The sequence below is a fragment of the Micropterus dolomieu genome, linkage group LG21 (genome assembly GCF_021292245.1).
Source record: "Micropterus dolomieu isolate WLL.071019.BEF.003 ecotype Adirondacks linkage group LG21, ASM2129224v1, whole genome shotgun sequence".
In the NCBI taxonomy this organism is placed as follows: domain Eukaryota; kingdom Metazoa; phylum Chordata; class Actinopteri; order Centrarchiformes; family Centrarchidae; genus Micropterus; species Micropterus dolomieu.
Genome location: NC_060170.1, coordinates 17,750,264 through 17,771,605, shown reverse-complemented (window position 1 = coordinate 17,771,605; position 21,342 = coordinate 17,750,264). Strand labels below are relative to the sequence as shown.

The 21,342-nt window shown below is 40.8% G+C and overlaps 1 protein-coding gene and 1 long non-coding RNA gene across 2 annotated transcripts in view; one reads left to right on the top strand and one right to left on the bottom strand.

The window, feature by feature from the left end:
* The window catches only part of LOC123960715, an 11,440-nt gene extending 6,981 nt beyond the window's left edge, over positions 1–4,459 (top strand). The window contains exon 3 of the long non-coding RNA XR_006822583.1: positions 4,448–4,459. This is a non-coding gene — a long non-coding RNA (uncharacterized LOC123960715). The remainder of the gene's footprint in view (positions 1–4,447) is intronic.
* Positions 1–21,342, bottom strand: part of LOC123959864 (F-box/LRR-repeat protein 17-like) — a 152,536-nt gene that overhangs the window by 33,331 nt on the left and 97,863 nt on the right. The window lies entirely within an intron of this gene.

The window sequence follows — 21,342 nt, the reverse complement described above, 5'->3', positions numbered from 1 at the left end:
GTGTGTGTGTGTGTGTGTGTGTGTGTGTGTGTGTAGTATGTCCCTACTTACCTTTGGGGGAGATGTCTGTGTGTGTTTGCACTTAGTTCCGAGAGTGTGTGCATGTGTTTCCAGAGGGAGTGGGTGAGCTTGGGGAGGCCAAACATTCAATGGGCAAATGATACCAGTCCTGCACTCTTCCTCCATAAATTACCAGCTCATTACAGTAATGCAGCCCATTTAGCATAGGAAGAAGGGGGAGGAAAAGAGGGAGATGTAAGAAAGGATTGGAGAAAAAAATGTTTGGGAGTAGGCAGGATCCATATGGGGCAGCAGATGATGCATAAATGTCTAGAAATAAAATAGGGTGATGACAGGGGGAGGAATAAGAAAATAAGGAAGGAGGAAATAGGAGGAGAAGAGGGCGAGGGAGAAACAGGAGGGGAGGAGGAGGAAAAGACAAAGGGTTTGCTGTGATGTGTTTAAGGAGCTTTTCAATCTCATCAGAAGTGCTTTTCATTAGGTTAAAATCTATCATCTATGCTGCTGCAGGAAAAAAAACAATGGGGAAATATTAATATAGATAGTGACTACAGTAGGAGACAAAGATATAGACCCGGACAGAGCGAGAGAGTGGAGGAGGAAGAGGGAGGAGGGGTGAGAGAGAGTGAGAAAGAGAGAGAGAAAATGGGATGAGTTGTAACAGTTGTAATTGAATAGTGAACTAGAGAGGGCCTGAGTGCAAGCACTGATTAATACAATTCAAATTGATTGTCTCCTAGTAGCTGTGAGAACATCTCATTCTGACTTTCATATTTGAATGTTCAGCATGTTCTCTGCGTGCTTGAGTGCGTGTGAGTGTGTGTGTGTAACAGAGAACTGTTCTGAGGGGTAGGGAGATGGATAGTGCCCTCTAGTGCTTGCTGCCCCTTTTACCCCACCTTTAGGTGGTGATATTGATTTGTTTTGTGATCTTTTCAAGTTTCTGGCAAGCCTCCTCTGTCCTTAACATTATTCTTAGTGGTTATACTAAGCATTGTTGGTTATATCCTACTCTTAGGAAAAGCCATCTGCTGCTTTTTTAGTTTTGTCCAGCATAAAAAAAGATATCTTCAGCAGAATTTTCCCTTACTACATTGTACATGAGCAGTGTGGCAGGATCTGCTTACTGTCAATCAGGAAGAAATGCCCATCTCCACAGGGAAATAATCTCTTAAATGGGCACTTTATAATCTTTATTGTCAGATTGACTACTTTTTATTTGGCATATCTTTGACGGATAGAGCAGTGGTTAATTTCAGGCTGCAATAGCAACTAAAGAATGAAAAAAATTACAGTTAAGAATATATCATTGATCACTTGAAATGGTTAGGATAAATGTACAGTATTTGAAAACGGTAATAAATGTGTCTTCCATGTAAACCATTTTCCTCCTACATTTTACGTCTATTTCTCCATACAAATTACAAAAACAGCACAGGAGAAGCAGTACACAATCATACAGATGAGAGTGAAGATGGCTGAGTGGGGAGAGGCGAGTTCCATTTGCACCTCAGGAGTAACAAAGGATTTATAGTTGGGGTGTGAAACAATCATTCACGTTAGCGAGTCAGGCCCTGCGTTCAATTAGCAAAAGGTTGCGTCTCACACTGATTCCCTCTGCCTGTGAGCCAGAAAATCCAGTCAGCATTGTGAACACAGAAAGACCCCCCCACAATTCATTGCTATTCTACCTGCTTGCCAACAGCGGGCAGCCATATAGACATCTGCCTACGCCACATTTTTCAGAAACTACAGTCTGAGACTTTGGGCCTCCCTTTAAACAAAGTTTGGAAAGAGGCGCCCCCTCACACCGCGTTAGTTTACTTACTTAGTTTTGCTCAATTCCTGGATAACCATGGGATCATGATGATGCAATTTGATCCCATAGAGACTCAACAATTGAGCCAAGATAACCTAATATTGCTGTTTGCCATAATTTCAGACTATATCAAATACATACAAAAAGGTCTGCCCTAAAACATTTATTAGTTTCTGACTCTGGGAAAGCGAGAAAGACAGTAAACTGTAATCACTGTAACCTTGAAGTATCTCCTTAACCAAATCACACACATGTAGGCTGTTCTATGTGATCTGCTTTTGATAACTCTTGTAATAACTAATGTAATACTGATTTCACATCCATTTACCGAGCCTCCCCTGAAACTGTTTGGAGCCCCACTGGGGAGGCCCACCTCCCACGTTGTTAACCTCTGGTCAAGTAAGTAAGGCATGTCCTCGAAATACCTTTGGAATAGAGGAAGGTTAGTGGAAAGGGCGAAAAACGTAGACAAAGTGTGGTAAGGTTTGAGGACGGAATACAGAAAGAGACAAAATTAACCTCTAAAATCTTGAAGATTCTACTGTGGGATGAAAAGTTTCCTCCTCTTTAGTCTCTAATCCCTTATAAACGTTACTCACTAATGTTTTAAACTCATGCTATGTACTCAGACTAATTGTCCTGAACACATATGATGATGGTGAGCAAATTACAAAATAATTTGTTTCCTTTCGTTTGAAAACAGGCATGTGAATCAGGATTAGATGTGACCAGGTAAGTCCACTTTGATATTCGTGGTATTCAGTGGGATAGCTTGAAGAAGGACTAGGACTGGCCATCAGTTGAGTTCCTTGTTATTGTATTTTAAATTAACAAAGTTTTTAAAATGACAAAATTATTTTATCTAGATGCCCCTGGGACTTTGGTAGGTCTCAGATATTTATGTTGAGGCACTGAAGGAAGTGGTCAGGAGGTCTGTTACAGTAACAAAGCCAAAAGCAAAAAAACAGAAATATAAAAATCCTCACTTCACTTGAGAGATTTTGGCCACTTTGTTCCCTCTAACATGTTATGTGTACATCTACTTTTTTATTTTGTTTAGCGATTATCAATTTTTTTGTGTTTCCACCACACCCTACCCCAACCCCTCTTATTACAGCACATTATTTTGTGAGAAAAGATGCTATTATTCTCTTATTTATAATGCAAGGACAGAGCGGCCAGGGCAATCCCTCTATTTTATCCACTTCAGACAAGAGGTGGAGACAAATCAGTCTGTGGTGCTGGACAATAGGAACCTATTTTTCTAACAGGCCTGCCACACTTCAAAATATAGTATGCACTGCTTATGCTTGAAAAGGCCGTTATTATTGTTATTATTAGTTATTATTATATACTGAATTAGACTGCACAAACAACACCTAATGATTCAGAACGTAACAGTAACAGAAGATCTAACTTTTGCAAAACACTATATGCAAAAATATAGTAGACAAAAGCCAAAATGTGTGCTTTTCCATACATAAACTCCTTTAACCCCTAAAGAAAACCCTACAGGGAAGAATGAACAGCTACATGTTAAGTATATGAGAGCATTTGGAGGTTAGGTGTCAAGTAGTCCTCTTTTGCCGTTTTTCCATTACCAGTACCAGTTCAACTCGCCTCGCCTCTGTTTTGCCCCGCTGTCCTCCGTTTTCCATTGCAGATAGTACCCAGAGATAGCACCCCTCAATTTAGCTGGTTGTCATAGCAACGCCACACACAACTGCCGCGACATAATGTTCAATGTGACACACACACACCAGCGACCCACATACAGCTGTCTCTTGATTTAAGTTAAAACCTAAAACATTTCAACATTACTCAGAATGTAAAGACAGATAAGCGGTATGAAAACCTTACAGCTGTGTTTTCCTCTGCCGTTGTTGCTGCAGCGGTCTGTGAGATTGTGGGACCAGACGGCTCGGTGAGCGGGCGGCTGGCCGGCCTCGTGAGCTCCTCCCACGGGTTGGCGCAGGCTTCCCACTTGTGAAGCTCCTCAACTCTGAAAACTTTCAAGCGCATTTTTGTTCCGCCATAATTTTTCGTAAAATTGTCAATATTCGAAATCTACACAGCTGATTTCTCCCCTCAAAATTTCTCAGAAGTGGATTTAGTGATGAAATAACATGTAAAATATAAAACTTTCTGTTGCTGGCCTCTGTCCGGCGCTCGCAATGATGATGCGGTGAATAGTGACGATTCTCTCTGACCAATCAGCAGTCTGCTGTGTTTTCACGTCACATTTTAGTATCGCCTCAGCTCGCTTGGAACCTCGATGGAGGTGATATGAAAAAAAGTACCTGGTAGCAGGTACAGGTACAACTTTTCCACAATGGAAACCAAATAAGGCGAGTAGAGTCAAGACGAGTTGAGGCGAGTCGAGCTGTTACCATGCAGTGGAAAAGGGTCTTTTGACAAAGCTTATAGCTGGCTCAAGTGAGCCCTGAACCATCCCTTAGTTATGCTGCTGTAGGCCTAGACAGCCAGGAAACTTCGCGTGATGCACTGAGCCCCCTTCTCCTCTGCTCTCTCTCCATCTGTATGTAAACACTCTCGCGTAGTTTTGAGCTTTCAAGTCCCTCTCCCCTCTCCTTCTCCTTTCTGCAGGTATTTCTGCCTTTAGTAAACTTAGTTACTTTTCCCAGAATGTGGAATCATTGGCGTTTTAGCCTCTATGTAAATAGGCCTATGTAATATTGTGGACTATGTGTTTTTAATATTGTGGACTATGTATGTTTTTTCCTTTGTCTACTTTAGTGTTTTTCATTTTATGTCTTTTGGACCGGGTGTGTGTCCTTAATAAAAGCTAATAATACTTCTACCTGTATTACCACTTTTGTTACTGTTATTTTACATCTCTATGTGGAACTTGCAATGTGCTTCTGTGTGTTCTCTTTCCTCTCTCTCTCTCTAAACCCAACAGGTCGAGGCAGATGGCTACCCACCCTGATTCTATACGCTTGAGATTTCTGCCTGTTAAAAGGTCATTTTTCATTGCCACTTTCGCCAAGTGCTTGCTCATGGTGGCAATTGTTGGGTCTCTGCAAATAATTTTACAAAGAGTACCGTCTACACCTGCTCTATATGAAGAGTGCAATGACATAGATTATGTTATGAATTGGCACTATATTAATCAAATTGAATGGAAGTAGGTATAAACTGTAAGAGTGTGCGAGGTATTGATACAGGCAGCTGATCAAACCCATCATTTCTTATGGAGAAACATGGAGGAGAGACCTAGGTTTCATACATATGGATGATTTAGAGACCACTTGTGTACAGTGTAAAAACGGTACATTTGTGAAATATGTTTCTGTGTGTGCCTGTAGAAAAAAGACACAAAGAAAAAAGGAACCAGCTACCTATCCAACTACAGCAACTCACTAAGAAACAAAACATAAAAGTATACAGACAAACTGTAGGCACCCACACATATACATGCCAACCATTAAGACCAAATGAAAAAGGGGTCCTTTGAGCTTGTCATAATAGCTGTCTTTAATCCCTTTTATACTGAAATCCACATACTTTCAAAGCAGCTTTGTGTGTACAGCTTAACTGGTAATACAACAAGCTAAACATGTGGTCAAACAATGCAGCTCTGGATTTGATGGTCTAACCCCGAAGCATTTCGTAAATTCTAAGAGAGATAAATCTTGTATATAATGAATGTAACCTTCTTCACTGTGTTTAAGTCCCGAAACCTGCACTTCCACCCTTCAATTAACTACTCTTAAGTCTTGTGAGTCCTGAAGGAAAAAGGCTTCACTAATGTAATGTGTACTCTGGACCAGTCCGCAATGTTGGATGGACTGCTGCTCAATAGAACATAATGGCCAATTATCCTGCACACACGCTAATGGCCCATATTAACTGGCTGGAAGATGGGGGTGGGAAGTGGATTATTTAGTAAAACAATGTTTTCTACCCATCTGGAGTTGCGTTGCACAGATGCAGGCAGTTTAGGGAATTGGTACACTGCAGCTTGTTCAGCTAAGATTGAATCATACATCAAACCAGAGTTGCAGACATTTAAAAGACCAAGGTCCGCTCGTAATTTGCAGGATCATGCCTCAGAGCCCCAACAAGCAGTGAAGTTCTGGATCTATGATGTGCAACCACCTTGCTGTACTTTCGTAATGTATTTCTATACCTACACTAGTTATACTTTTAAGGTTTTTTTTCCTACTTTGCTTAAGAGTAGGGGTGGGAAGTTTTATAATCCACTGTGTTGAACTCCACTTTTTGTTTCTTTTCAAAAGCCAAACAAATGCATATTCACTCAGACTTTTCTCTGCTTTATTTATTAGATGGTCACTTTGATCAGGACCTGTTAGCTTGACTACCGGTTACCTCGACTGCATTGGTCCCTTTTGTGTTTCATATGCATTGGACTGACCAACATAACCATCCTGTTTGAGCACAAAGTATGCTGCAGTAAGAGTTTGAAAATAGTTTAGCTTGTATATTGTATGAGCAGTTTAAAGCTTCTTCTTCCACAGGTGACTTAATCCACAGGTGATTATTAAATCACCTGGTTGCATTTATTTTTTTCCTCCTTCAGGACATCATAGTTCACAGGTAGGGTGCACTTGGTTCCGCCAAATAAATGTAATGTAATATTAGGACATTGACGTCCTGTGAAATCCTCCCTTCGGTGAGGCCTCTAGTGATAAAACTTGTAAAATGACTACAACATGTCTGCAGTGCTGCTTTGCCAACGAAAATACAATAAAAATGCCAATTTATTTTTCACAGTATCGTTTTAGGGAGTTTTTTAAAACTTATTAAAATTTAGGGTCTAACATGTTGACTTGACAAGATTTACAAACTCAAGCTTGTTATTTTACATTTTTTTCATACGTAAGCAGGGTTCCTTGACATAATCCAACTACAGTCCAACTGGCGTGACCTCATGTCACAAAGAATTATGGGACACCATTTTATATGCTTGATTCAGGTAGGAGAATGAGAGAACGGTGGAGGATATTACTGTTCTTGCTTGTATCTGGGCATTTTGGTGATTCTCACCCTAAAGCTCCAGCTTGAGTTCTGCTGTCCGTGACATAGACTTAGCATATTTAACAAGAAGAAACTATAGCAGCAAAAAGTCTGAATATAGCTACTATTTATTCTCGAGCCATATATTGTTTACACATGCACACTCCCGCAGCTGATACCTGCTCATGTGTAAACACAAACAAGAGTGCCAACAACCACAGTACCACCTACACATACACACCTACTGTAGAACCTGTTCACCCTCGGCATCTCCCTTCACAGTCACCTCCACTGCAATTAATCAAAGCTTGTTCTTTTTCTTCCACGAATTAAGCCTGTCACACTCTCACTCTTTCATCATCCCTTGCTTCTTACAGAGCCACATGGCGGACAATATGAACCCTGCGGGGGCGGCGATATGACACATCGTCGACAGAAAGTAGCGGACGTAGTTTAAATCATACTGACATGCAGATTTATCACTGTTTAACTTGTCCAAAGTGTCTCCTCTAGTTGGCGCAGATCTGACTGTGTGAGCTGGTTGGCTTTCCTCAGGGAGGGCCCAAAGTCCCAGCCAAACTCAGCTCACTTCTGCACTGCAACATACCAAAAACGTTGGCTACAACATACACTGACTGAATTTCAGTTGGGTCATTTCCAATGTCAACATTTGTGAAGGCCAGGTTATTGAGCTTGACCCTAGCTCTGTCACACTCCTGATCATATTTGTAAGAAGATAACTTGATTACAATATTTGGTGGATAGTCTTTCCACTTTAACAATGATTTAATATTATAAGAAAAGTGAGCAAATAATGTTTTTACATGTTATTTTAAGTGTTGGAAATCTACAGAGAACTCAATTCACTGAGCTATGGTTCCTCCTCTTTGTTACCCAAAGTACAAGATTACACCCTTTCCTTTAGAGGGTTATTCAAAGACAATCTGTCAAATGTAGAAAATGAACAACTTAACTCAATTTACAGGTAGACAAGTAAGTTTTCAATACAGCAGACACTGGTGAAAATGGTAAATTCCAATACTTTTTCATAAAGTAACTGCTGGAATTTTGTTATATTTTGTTCCTTGTTGTAGTTTCCTACCCTTTTTGTTTCCTTCCCTTTAATCTTTCAGTCACCGCATTTAATTATGTCAACACAACGTATTAAAAAAGTATTTGGACAAAACCTTAGTATTACTTAATAACTAACTGTCCAGGGGCTGATTGAAGGCTTCCAAACTTGACATTTTCTTCCAGCTGTCATGTTTTGTCTTTATCCTCTCAGAAATATCCATCCATCCATCCATCCATCCATCCATCGTCAACCGCTTATCCTGTGTACAGCGTCGCGGGGGGCTGGAGCCAATCCCAGCGTACAGCGGGCGAAAGGCGGGGTACACCCTGGACAGGTCGCCAGTCCATCGCAGGGCCTCTCAGAAATATATTGCGTCTATAACAACCTGATTCACTACTGACTCTTTCAGTAGACTATATTAATGGCAATATAATGCAGTGACTTTTATGTTTCAGTTTTTTAGCTACAAAGAGTTCCAGATACCATTGTTGTTAGTCCCCTGACAATCATGAATAATTCATCAAGAATGAGCTCACATGCACACATGTAGAAGTACTGCAACACTCCAGTGTGATTGTGCACGATGGAGGTGATGGTAAACTGAATCACACAGGAACAATGTGCAAGGAACAATGGCAGGAAAGAAAACAGGAAAAGAATAATGAAATGAAAGTGGGTAAAACCTGGTCCTGATGAGGGACAAAAGACAGGACTGCTACCAATTCATGATAGATACAGTTTAGAATAAGGTGGTATATGCCAAGTAAGGCCAGGGTGACTTTCATTGAGAAGAGTCATAAGTTGCAAAAAATTATAAATTCAGAAATATTATTATGTGGTTAACTGGTTCTTAGCCATACCCCTTCTCCAGGGCTTGAAAAGACATTCATTCCCATAATTTTGACAACATCGGACAGGTTTTTAAGATACTGTTTGTATCCCAGGGGCAAAAAAATTATCTGGTGCCCACCATCCCTTTCAGCAATCAATGCAATTGTGAAACTGCCCGATCAAAGTGGAGGCATCTTTCTTTCACATGCAATCAAAATCCAGGGAATGGCGGCTGAGATATTGCAAGTGACGGATAAACAAACAACCAGATGGAGACCAATTCACAGTCCAAGAGAGAAAGGGCCATTTGCCCACAGATACAGAGAGAAACGTGCATAGGCACAGTGAACCTTACGGCAGCGAGTGAGCAATTCAGCGATTGAAGGCAGCAGTGAAGGGAGAAGGGGAAAGGTAAGCAGCCTTGTTGCACAAGGCGACAAGGGGTCTGCCTTCAGATGGATGGGTCCCGGCTATTGATAAGGTCAGACCTCATTTGCGGCAGACCTTTTACATTTTGCGAAATGTTGGCCTAGCCATTGGACTGTCAGGAGCAATTCGTCCCTGTGAAAAATGGACTGGCTCACTGAATACTGTGACTCCATCGTAAAAGCATGATGCCCTGGTGCTGTGCTGCTACTGTAACTCGTCATATGTCCACTATGCTGCCATCTACAATCTTGTAACTTGGGTTCTTTTTTGCTCCCTCCACATTGTAGCAACAGAAGCAACAGAAAACCATTGTCTTACTGTCAGGATTTTCCAGCTCCTATTTTCCCCAACATCACAGGTTGTCATTCTGGCATTTTTCTTTATTGCAAAACCTATTCTCAGATGCAACCCACCAGTTTTTTCTTTCAGCTCATCTTCCCCTGTCTATTGCTGTCTCCCTGTTCTCCGTTTATAGCAAGAGATGGTGCAACAATCCCAGATAACAGTAAAAACAAACTACACAACAAAGAATACAGAAATTACGGGCTTTTTTCTATATGAAAAAACTCACGGGGCTAACTGAATTAACCTGACAAGCAATCAGGCTTTCACAGCAAGCATTAGTCAAGATACCCATGGACTATGTCATGGTCAAGATCAAATAAAGCAGAGTGTATCTTTATGTGAGCACATTCATGTGGGTTTTTATGTGTGTGATACGGTGGCAAGCCTGGCTCTAGTGAGTTCTGTTCAGTTCATAATGTAAGCAGGGGTAGCATATTGACTCTCATCATTCCTGTGTTTAATTATAGTAGGCTGCCATCATTGACAGTAGGGGTGGGAATCTCTGGGCACGTCACGATTCGATTACGATTCAGAGGGCTGGGATTCGATTATAAAATGATTATCGATGCATCTTGATGATTTTTTTCTCTACAGGATCCCGGGATAATTACTAAGCATTTAATTTGCGCATTAAAATCCAAAAGAAACATATCCTAATTAGCTTAAAAGGACTATACTATACTATACTTTGCATCCCTAATTTACTTTATTAACCTCGGCTCCATGGTCCCTCAGTTCTTTAACAACCAGTTGTCAGTCCTCTGAAAACTGAAAAATAATAATCAGGTTGTACAGTATGTGTACAGGACAGAGCTGTACACCAGTTTAGTCTAAGCTTGTACCAGATATTCTCAACCCTTGACTAGTAGGTTAGTCAGTCCTGACATATAGCCGATAAATAATATTACTTTGTTTCTAATTTAGCTAACGTTACATAAATAAATAAATATTTTTAGCGCCTTTCAAAGGACCCAATGACCCTTTACACATAGTTACCGTGACAGAACAGCAAAAAGTCATTCAGGAGTGAATGCCTTGGTAAAGAGCTGGGTTTTTAGTAGATTTGTGAAAGTGTCCAGACAGGGAGCATTTCGGACCTCTGTGGGGATGAGTTCCAGAGGGTGGAGGCTGTGACGCTGAAGGCTCTGTCCCTAATGTCCGGAGTCTGGTGTGGGGGACAGAGAGCAGGCCTTGTACAGGGGAGATGTTAGCTGGCGCCAACAACCTTCACTTTTCCAGCCGTTGGGGAAACGACAGACTTTTATTAACGGACACACTGTGACTTACACTGCACGTTTACTACCAGACTGAGGGTGCGTTCCGATCGCCCTGTAGTTCCCTGCTAAGTGGACTGCACAGGGTATTCGGCCATTTTAAGTGAGATTCCAAACCGCAGGGAGCACAACATGTTCACTTCAAAGGGCACTGTGAACTGTGTAGGGAAGAAGGGAACAACGGTTCATCAGTTCGCAGGAAGTTGACAAGAAAGGTTTCCCAATTCTAAGCCTTTGAACCTCAGAGGAGCTAACAATAGAGCAGACCACAGAGTTTGTATAGCCTATCTGTAATTATTGTCGTTGTAACTAATGTTATCATTATTTATATGATTATTTCAGAGGTTAGGTTGCCTAAAAACAACAATGCTCATATGAATCTTTTTAAGAATGATGCTGCATATCTTAAATTAAATTAATCCAATCACATTCATTCACAAGTTACGTACATTTTAATTGAATATAAACAGAAGAAGTTATGGAAATATAAGTTTTGTAATTGTATCAGTTTGTTTTAACAGATATTTAATATTTAATTTCAGTAAATGTCCACAGTAGCAGCGGGTATCCGAGGTGTTTATGTTACCAGGGTAACACACTGCAGAACTGACGTGTGCTTTGACGATATTGCAGGGTGTTCCTAATGGAAGAATTTTGTCGAGGGAGTGTCACCATGCTCGTGGTGTGCGAGATAAAAAGCATTACTTGCGCATTGATATTAATGATTGTGTGACATTTTAGTACGGTGGTTATTCAGGAACAAAGGTGGTCTCTCTGTTGTGCGCTCCACATACTGTCCTGGCGCTGCACTTCCGCGAAACGCTTTTTGCGTTCCGTCAACATACAACGTTATCAATTAACATTTAATAATCGATTTTTAGACATTTGTTAATCGATTCATAATCTTCCACGTCCGCATCACGATGCATCTCAGAATCAACTATTTTTTCCACCCCTAATTGATAGAAGGCTGCACTTACTAAAGTCCCACACTGTGTTTTGAGATTTACCATAGTATTGTTACAGTGTGTATTTTACAGTATACACACATGTATTTCACACATTTTAAGAAGATCAACATCACTTCTCATTCTTGCAGATTTTCAGTTATATAGTCTAACTTAAGGCAACTGTGAAAATGGGGCTTTATACGTGTAAGCAAATTTCCAATCTTTTTCTATCACAGAGCTTGTAAGGCCTGTATGACAAAGCTATACTTGGAACGTGGAAATTCATTTACTTGTGGAGGGAAACATTCAAGGCCCATTAATTTATGCAGTAGATGCTTATACCAGCGTAAAGCACATTTCCAAGACTGTCCAGCACACATTTCAGATGAGGCCAGCATCTAATTTGTTTAAAAACCAGCTGATCCATGTCAGCTTTTAATGTAAAATACAACCACTTTTGATTAAATTGGACTTTGTGCATCACAAACAACCCCATACATCAAAGAGTATAGGAATTCGCCTTTTCACTTTTTTTAGCCGTTCATCATTAAAGTATATAAAAAGCTGACCCCTTCAACTCCTTTGAACAAGGACATATAACTTGAGTCCAGAGGACTGTAACTCCCTACATTAAGACACCAATCTGGCAAAGGTCCAAGGCACAGTAAAAACAGCTTCCATAAAATAACGCTACCATCAGATATGCAATCCAATTGCATCTCATCAGCCCACTGGTCACTTCCATAAAATAGTGAACTATTGCCCGAGTCCAGGGTTTATTTAACAGCATTTCTGAAGGGTTTAAGATACACAACAGATAAACTGGCTTCACATAAGAAAATCCACCAGAGATGCTGTGCACCGAGCATCCATTCACTAACGAGGTGCAAGATGTTGGCCTGGCTTTGAGCAGAGGACATTTCAACCATCTCCACCTTAATCAAAACTACAGATGTACTTTCAGCACTAATATACCTATTTGAGAAATATGCTGCTGCAGCAGCAGCACAGAGCGGTAACGGTACATTGTCACAGATCAAAGCAGTGGCGGGCAACTGAAGGTAATGAGAGGGCCGCATGTTAAAAAACACAAGGCTCTATAACGACTTCTACAAATCAAATGAAAACTCTAAGGGCACCAGTGTTGTCTTTGATGCTGTTTAGAGCTAGGTGTCTTGCCAGGTAGAGGAAAGTAAGACATGAAATCCCATCCACTATAGGCTGCAGATAGCTAGCGTCAGGCTACCTCAGGCAAATCGACATAACAGGCCAGATTGGTTTGTCCACATGGCCTGGCCTCCCCATGTTTACATTGGAACTCACTCACCATTAGTCATTAGGGGCGCAAGGAAGAACCAAATCGAGCGAGACGGCACTGTCACGGATCCATGCAAACATCATATATACATGTATAAATATATTTTCTAAATTCGTTGTCAAAATCTCATTCCTGACAAGAGCCAAAACACAAAATAAAGCCTCAGTGTTCAGGGTTTTGCTGTGATGTATTAATCACCACCACCGGTGTGGGGCATATCCGTTACAAGGCACAGGTTTACACCCAACCAGTGGCGATTCTAGACCAATTTTATTGAGGGGGCCAGATTGGGGTCAGTTGTTTTGTCAGAGGGGCACATTCAAACTGGGACAAACGAGACAAAGGCAAACTTCAAGCTTTCAAAATGTCCTGTTTAGTATATAATGTAATGTTTTAGTATGTTTCAGTAACCTACAGTTATTTGTTTCAGTAACAGGATCTTTTCAGTAACTTAGTTATATATTTATTAAATTACATTATAAATAACAAAACATTCCTGTTATTCCAGTAGGCTACTGTTATCGCTTTTTTTGTATGAAAAGTTCTGTTTAAATGCAATGCATTATTAAATTGTTATGATAATAATTTACCCTTTAAGGAGGGGGACTCAAAACAATTTCCAGCAATATCCAAAGGCTATCCATGCAATGGAAATATGAATTACAAGGACAAAATATTGTCTACAATGCTGCATTCAGTTTAATTTCATTGCAAGAAGACACATTACTATGATTACTTTAGACCAGGGCTATTAAATTACAGGTTCAATTGGGCCGGATTTTAAAACCAGGACACAGAGATGGGCCGGACACTTTCTCAGGAGTTGGAATCATTAAGATTTTATTGACACACTTGTATTGGTAATCCTTACTGGTTCAGTTCTTTATCGATGCTCTTATCAGTCCTATTATTTACTAAATAATTGCAAAATTTTTTTTTTTTCAACTAAATGTTGTTTCTATAGCAGCAACAGGATTTACAACAGCAAAGCCACTAATATTTCACTGGAAACAAATTTAACATGTCAGTGAAATAAATATTATATATTCCTGAGATCAACATACTGTGTGAAGTTTAGAAATTATTAACAACTCAGTCCCTCCTGTCCTCCTCCCTCTGCTGCTGCTGGAAGAGAGGAGGGTCTGTCTCAGCTACCAGCTGAGTTTAAAATGTGCCATATTTTAAGGTAGGCTACTGGCAAACTAAGCTGAACAGTTACTAAAGACAGACAGCTTTCACTTCAGCTTGTTTTTAACAATAAGCTATTAGCTGAGCTAGCGCTGTGCTTGTGTAAAACCTAAACACAGCTGCAGTAGATGAGAGACTGAGCAGATTAAAACATCGCGTTTTGCATATTATTCTTATTAAACAGGTGTGTTGGTAAAGTAGTGGCTTTTTACTCGCTAAGTTTTTATTGAACCACGTACTTAACTAACGAGAGGAGTCATCAATGACCACTGATCAGCTGGCCGACTTCGCTCCGTGTGTTCGCGCACGTGTGCGGAGTGGAGGGGAGCGGAGAGGCTGCAGGTCGGACAGTAGGCTAATGTTGAGCCTTGATTGGCGGTGAGCGGTTCAGCGCATGCGAAACTCAACAGAGATGAGAAGGAATGATATACAGTAGCTCACTCTTTAGATACTTTCATACACGATACATGTAATGTACTTTTGTTGTCATATAGGCTATATTAGATTATGTGCTAGGCCACATGAAGGTTGCTTCGGGGCCGGATGGAGCCGGCGGCCACTAATTCATTAGGGCTCCTGAAGACTTTTCGTTCAGAGGGGGTCCAAGGGCTGTGTTACAGGGGCACTGGCGCCTGTTGCCCCCCCCCCCCCAAAACCGCCACAGCACCCAACTAAACAATCCACAGTGTGTTTGTTGTAGTTAACTGAGACAAAGTTTTATCACCATGCTAGGGTAGTAACTGCAAGCCAAATAAGATACCTGGTTGGGCAGGGAAAAAAGAAAGAGGCCTTATCATACAGAGGGACAGCTAACCCCTCTGGTTTTAACACTCTGCCTCTGCTCTACCCTTTGGAACAGCTCACACTTTCCATGAAAAAATGAGTTATGGAAAAAAAAAGAAGCAATTAAATCTAGCAAAAATCTGCTGCCATCTAAGTAACCACATACAGTTGTTCTTCCTGGCATCATGTGAAGTTAATCATGCAAGAAAATGGGGAGACACTGGTCATTGACCAAATTCCAGCAATGTAAGCTTTCCATGTCAAATCACATTATTGTCAACTGTATTCTACCAATTTTAATGTGAAAATATAAATATTCTATCATCATGACTCTTAAGCAACTGGAGTGAATTCAAGCAGTACAATCAAGTTGTCATTCAAAGTACAAAATCTCTGAGAGAAATTCAATAGTGATGACACAAAATAGCAGTCAGAAAGAATTGTGGGGACAACACGGTGAGATTCCTCTGTGTCTTCTGCACTGTTTCTTGTAGGCATGGCATCGTAAACTTGCACTGCACGTATCATATCCCCAATTCTGACTGGCCATGATGGTAATATTGTCTTCTTCCACATCTCCCTTTCCAGGCTAATAGCCTGCTAGCTCTAGTTTTGGTGGCTGGCCGACCCTGACTGCTGCCATATCATGCAGAGACCTCTGAGCTGAAATCAATAGCCAGTGCAGAGGATTGAGCTTGTTTGTCACCCTGTCCCTGGTCTGTCAGTCACCATCCCCCATGTCCTCCATCTGCTGCAGGCATGTAACCTGGCCGATGGGCTGTCCATGAAAGAGTCCTTGAAAAGACAAAATGTCAGGTAATTCACTATAAGGATGCTGCTAATTACATCCATTAGCTCAAATGTTTGTTAACGGAGGATATAATTTAGCATGTTAGATGTGGGTCTTTATTTACAAAATGGTAGAGAATATACTATCTTGTTCAATGTATTCATTACAAAATAACATTTAGAACTATTTAAAGTTAGTGATCAACCCAAACAAACTGTACTTACTGTCTAACATACTGTCTAGGACAAGAAAAAAGCAAATTGCTGTTGTTACTGTGCATTCAGACCAAACGCGAATTTAATCCACGCAACGCTTTCCTCGCGGGGGTTTTATCGCTGGACATCCCTGGAGTGTTCACACACAACGCAATAACGTGAATAAACACAACCCGCCATTACTACAGCTGTATGAACCCAAAGTAAACATTTTGCTGTGATTAAGTAGCATTAAACGGATCAAACTGAGCCGAAATAACTACAATATGATGCAGATTTGTTAAACATATGAATTCATGCTTTGTCAGGTCTGTCAGCAAGACAGCAGGACAACAACTTCTAAAATGTTTGTTTTCTGAATGGAGTTTGGATTGTTCAGTGCTATGCTATGCTAACCTGGTCACAGTAAAGTACAACGATAGCTGGAATAAAGTTACATACACATGATGTCTATGAAGATTCTCAGTCATCCAGGTCATAGTTATCCAACGAAGGTTAAAATCAAGGGCAACTGGACTTGGTTGAAGATACTGGAAGACGTTTTGTCCCTCATTCAAAGGGCTTCTTCAGTTCTGACTGACTGGCAGGGAAACTCAGCTATTTAACCTCAGTGGGGTCGTTGGCCCGGGTCATCGATACCCAAACACAAGAAAAGCAATCTAGTGTATGCGGTCCAATGCAGTGAGGAATGCACAGACCTGTATATTGGGGAGACTAAACAACCACTATACAAACACATGGCTCAACACAGAAAGGCCAACTCCTCAGGTCAAGACTCTGCAGTCTACTTACATCTGAAGGACAGAGGACACTCGTTTGAGAACCACCAGGTGCACATTTTAGACAGAGAAGATGGAAAGAGGTGTCAAGGAAGCCATCTACACCAGGGTTGAGAAGCCGTCATTGAACAGGGGAGGGGGTCTACACCACCACTTATCCCCCACTTACAATGCTGTCCTTTCATCACTTCCCAGGAAACTCAACAAACGTAACCTATTGGCCTCAGGTGAAGATACCAACGATGGTCGTTCAGTCTTGGCCACAGGTAGTCTTAACGACTGTAACGACTGTCGTCACAGCAACAAGGAACACTAACAAACCAGCGGTATCGATGACCCGGGCCAACGACCCCACTGAGGTTAAATACCTGAGTTTCCCTGCCAGTCAGTCAGAACTGAAGAAGTCCTTTGGATGAGGGACGAAACGTCTTCCAGTATCTTCAACCAAGTCCAGTTGCCCTTGATTTTAACCTGTTTTCTGAACTCACCTGGTAGTTCAACCTCCTCGCTTTCTTTTCTCCAGGCAATGTCCAGTTTTTATATAAATATGAAGTAGTGCCAAACGATGCTAACAACACTGGAACCGGATGTGCACGGAATCTAGCTGCTGAGAAGCTCGAGTAAAGATAAATCAACGTTGTAATCCCAAAAACTAAAGTAAAAAAGTAATTTAATAAAAGCAGTTTACTCCGAGCTCCTCCCTTGAGCAAACGGCGTAGTTGTCAGAGCATAATCCAGTCTCCAGTTCCCAAACTAGCAGACCGTTGAGAAAAAACAAAGGCAGAGCCCTATGATCTGAGGTAACACTTCACCAGATTAGTCATGCACATCTTAAAAGAAGATTTCTATTCTATGAGTTAAATGTTACCAGTAAGATTCAATGGTTAGATACTGTGCTTTCAAAAAGTAGTCTCTTTTTTGCTTTCTAAAACTCCCCACTCTCTACTGCAACTGGTCAGTTAATGAAAACTCAGTAAAGTTAATGTATACAAAGAAAAGAGAAGCTGACAAATGTAGAACTTCTCTTTTAAAGCGTCATGAGGTGGTTGCACAAAAAGGACAGCAGGCTCTTAAGAAAATGCACTGGTGCTCATAGGTATTTGACGGTGGCTGCAGGCGCTTTGAAAGAATTTATAAAAGCTAAAAAAAAAAATAGAAAAAGACACTGCCCAACAGCTTTAACAGCTCATTTGAAAAGGAACCACCAGCAACTTCACTTATCACTGGATGCTGGCACCCCACTCCCTGTAGGAAATGTTTCAGCAGAGGGTTGTTGAAAACCAATCTCTCCTCGAACCCCACATTAGAACAGATTTCTGGCACATGGCAATTGATAGTAGAACTTGACAGACTCATCTTAAAGCTGCACAAAGAGAGCACAGAGCCAATAGAATCAACTCTTCTCTCCTTCTGGAACCGCTGAAACCTTTATGTAGTCAGTACTGCATTCGCTTGCCTTGGATTAACTCAGTGGGGGACTATCCTTGACACACCTGCCAGTCCCTCTCAGGGTCCGAAACCTTGAGGAGCTTGCTAATATCACAGTTCACCTAAGACAAATCTCCTTGATATTTGGGAATTGATCGAGGAAGCCAGTAGAAGCCACGGTGGTTCTTGCATTGGAAACAAAGGCTGGGGGTAAACAATGGTGCGAGTGTTAAAATCCGCTCTTTTGTGACTTCTGAAGGTCAATGAAGCCATGAGGGCACATTCTGTGGACTTGACCATTCAGAGAGAAAATTTGTTATTCCAACACAACGATGGGTAAGTGGTTCTTGACTATCTTCTCCGTGTATGTTAGGGATGACAAAGGCATGTGATATTGTCCTCATGTAGAAGAATGACAGAGCATGATCTTCTTACAAGTTAATGACATTATTATCCACAAGTTCAAAGAAAGTCATTTTCCTCTCCTATCTGTATGTTTATGAAACAAATTCAAACTGGGATATCAGGTAAATTGATAATTTTACAAGTGAGTGCCTGTCCCTGAGAGAAGTGACGTTGTGTTACAGTGGATTTAATTTGATCACACACACACACACACACACACACACACACACAAAATCACACACACAGCTGTTTGAAAGTGTCTTAAATCATAACCCTTAACCCCTGCTATTAAAGAAGAGCCACGTAAGACTGTCATATACATTTTATGAATCTGTACAAAAGTTTTATGTAACTAAAGGCAGAAAAACTGTGAGAACTCTAGGGAAGTGTTCATTAAAATCTGACTTTGGATACTCCCGACACTGAATCTTCTGAGTCATTTAAGTGTTTGTGTTTCTATCTCAGAGCACATGTGCAAACGCTCACATGCCTGCTCACGCATACACACACAGAACTTGCCATGCTGCCTTGACTCAGAGCATATGGTGGATATATAATAATATATATAATATATTTTCCGAATGTCAGTGAAGCCTGTTCACAAGTGTCACCACCAAATCCCTGCTGGGATAAAGAAACATAAAATAAATAAAAAATAGCAGAGTGAGCCAAATGAAACCAAATGCGGAGCTCACTCAGATACTAAACCACTTTCAACCCAACCATTTGGAGGAGAATATTAAGGGAAACAAGTCTGCAAGAGGTGGAAATAAAAATGTATGAGGAAATATTGACATGAACAACAAATGTGAATCAAGTGGAGTCTTTAAGGGTTTTTGCTTATTGCTAGGCACTTCACTGCACGTGCATGCACAAATCTCCTTGCATGCACATAAGGCGAACATTCAATTCATTAAGCCTTCAATTTCTCTGGTCACAAGAAACATTTCAATAAAGTCTCTTAATTAACATGCATACCGATTAGGATGTCATGTTTCAGAATGGGCAGCAATCTGTCTTCCTGTCACTCCCTCCCTCCCTCCCTCACACACACACACACACACACACACCTCCCAGTCAGTGACTTAATGGCTTTTTTCACCTGCACTTAGCAATGGACTATGGTCTGTGAATAATAATTGGGAAGAAGGAGTAAAAAACAGGAGAGGGGAAGGCAGAGTAGGAGTGAGAGTGAGAAAGAGATGTAATTCATGGTTTGACTGTCAATGTAAATGCCATACTATACTGAGCACTTCATATTTCTGCCCCTATTTCTCCTAATTCTACTTTATTGATGCGTGAGTGTTTCTCTGGAAACAGACATGGGAGATATTAATGGATGTTTTCTAGATAGGCCTACTTCATAATTGACAGAACAGCAGGGAACAATTGAGGCATACACTGAAAACTCCATTATAACCCTTTTGGGTTCCAAACATAACCAACATTCGATGTATTCTCTCAATACACTATACAGCCCAGCTTCACTCCACTCCAACACAACATAATGCCTTTGCTCTGGCTATATTTAATGGTGTTGAAGAAAGAAAGTGACTCGGTATAATTGTGAGTTGTATGTCTACATTCGTTGCATTAGCCAGAAACCTAGGCCACTCAGACATCACTGATTGTACTCAGAGGAGTGGAGAAATAGGTGTCGATAAAATGCGTCTTATGCCACAATGGAGACGCGTTTGCTGCATTCCAATGGGGCTGCTTTGTCGAGGACCTGCAGCACAGCGCAGTCATACAAAGTGGAGAGGCACTCAAAACAATCGACATGCCCCTGGGTCTCACCAACATAATCTTTAGAGACAAAGGAGGAAAACACACATCCACAATTACAGCTAAGAAATGGAGTTTGATTCTCATTAGTGCTAGAAATACACTGCTAATGTCTGTGCCTGTGTGGCTGAGAGACTGTACGCGCAGGCATAGTCATGTATGTTTCTGAAATGCTACAGTTGAAAACACATGAGAGTGTTTTTATATTAGAGCTACAACTTCCATCCCATAAACTGTGCTGAGACTGCAGATAGAAAAAAAATCGACTATGTCATAGCCTATAACCAAACAATAAACATAAAAACACAGAGCCAATGTTTACCTGAGCTCCCCAGGGCATGTCTATTGGCATGAGGCAGGATCCCAACTGCCATTTCAGTGAGCTTATAGCTCTGTGTGCCTGTGTATCTGTGTGGGTATGTGTTTATGTAAAATATCCCATGGGGTATAATGTAGACTAATAAGAGGTAATAAAGGTAATATTGACCTTGTAATAGCTGGTTTCCTGCCAACCCAAGGGCCTGAAAGGCTGTCTTTGTGTCATACAGGGTGCTGTTGAACTTGAAGGGTTAACTTAACCAAGACCAAAGAAGACCTTTCTGTATCAAAGCAGTCAGGCATGATTTTCAAATTTTCAGTTTTACTGCCTGTGAATCCATGTATTTTTTTTATACAGTCTATGTGTGAATCACACCATCAGTCAAATGTGCTATAATCTTTAGATTAAATCTGGTGTGTGTAGAATTTGTACAAAGGCTTACAACCTGTGCTTCTCCACAGTTTTTTCATACTTGTTACTATGTTGTTTGAGTGTCATGCCATCATCTGATTATCAGTTTACATCATTGTAATGTAATTATTGATATTTCAACTCAACTGCCAAACAAATACACACCTCCCTTCACC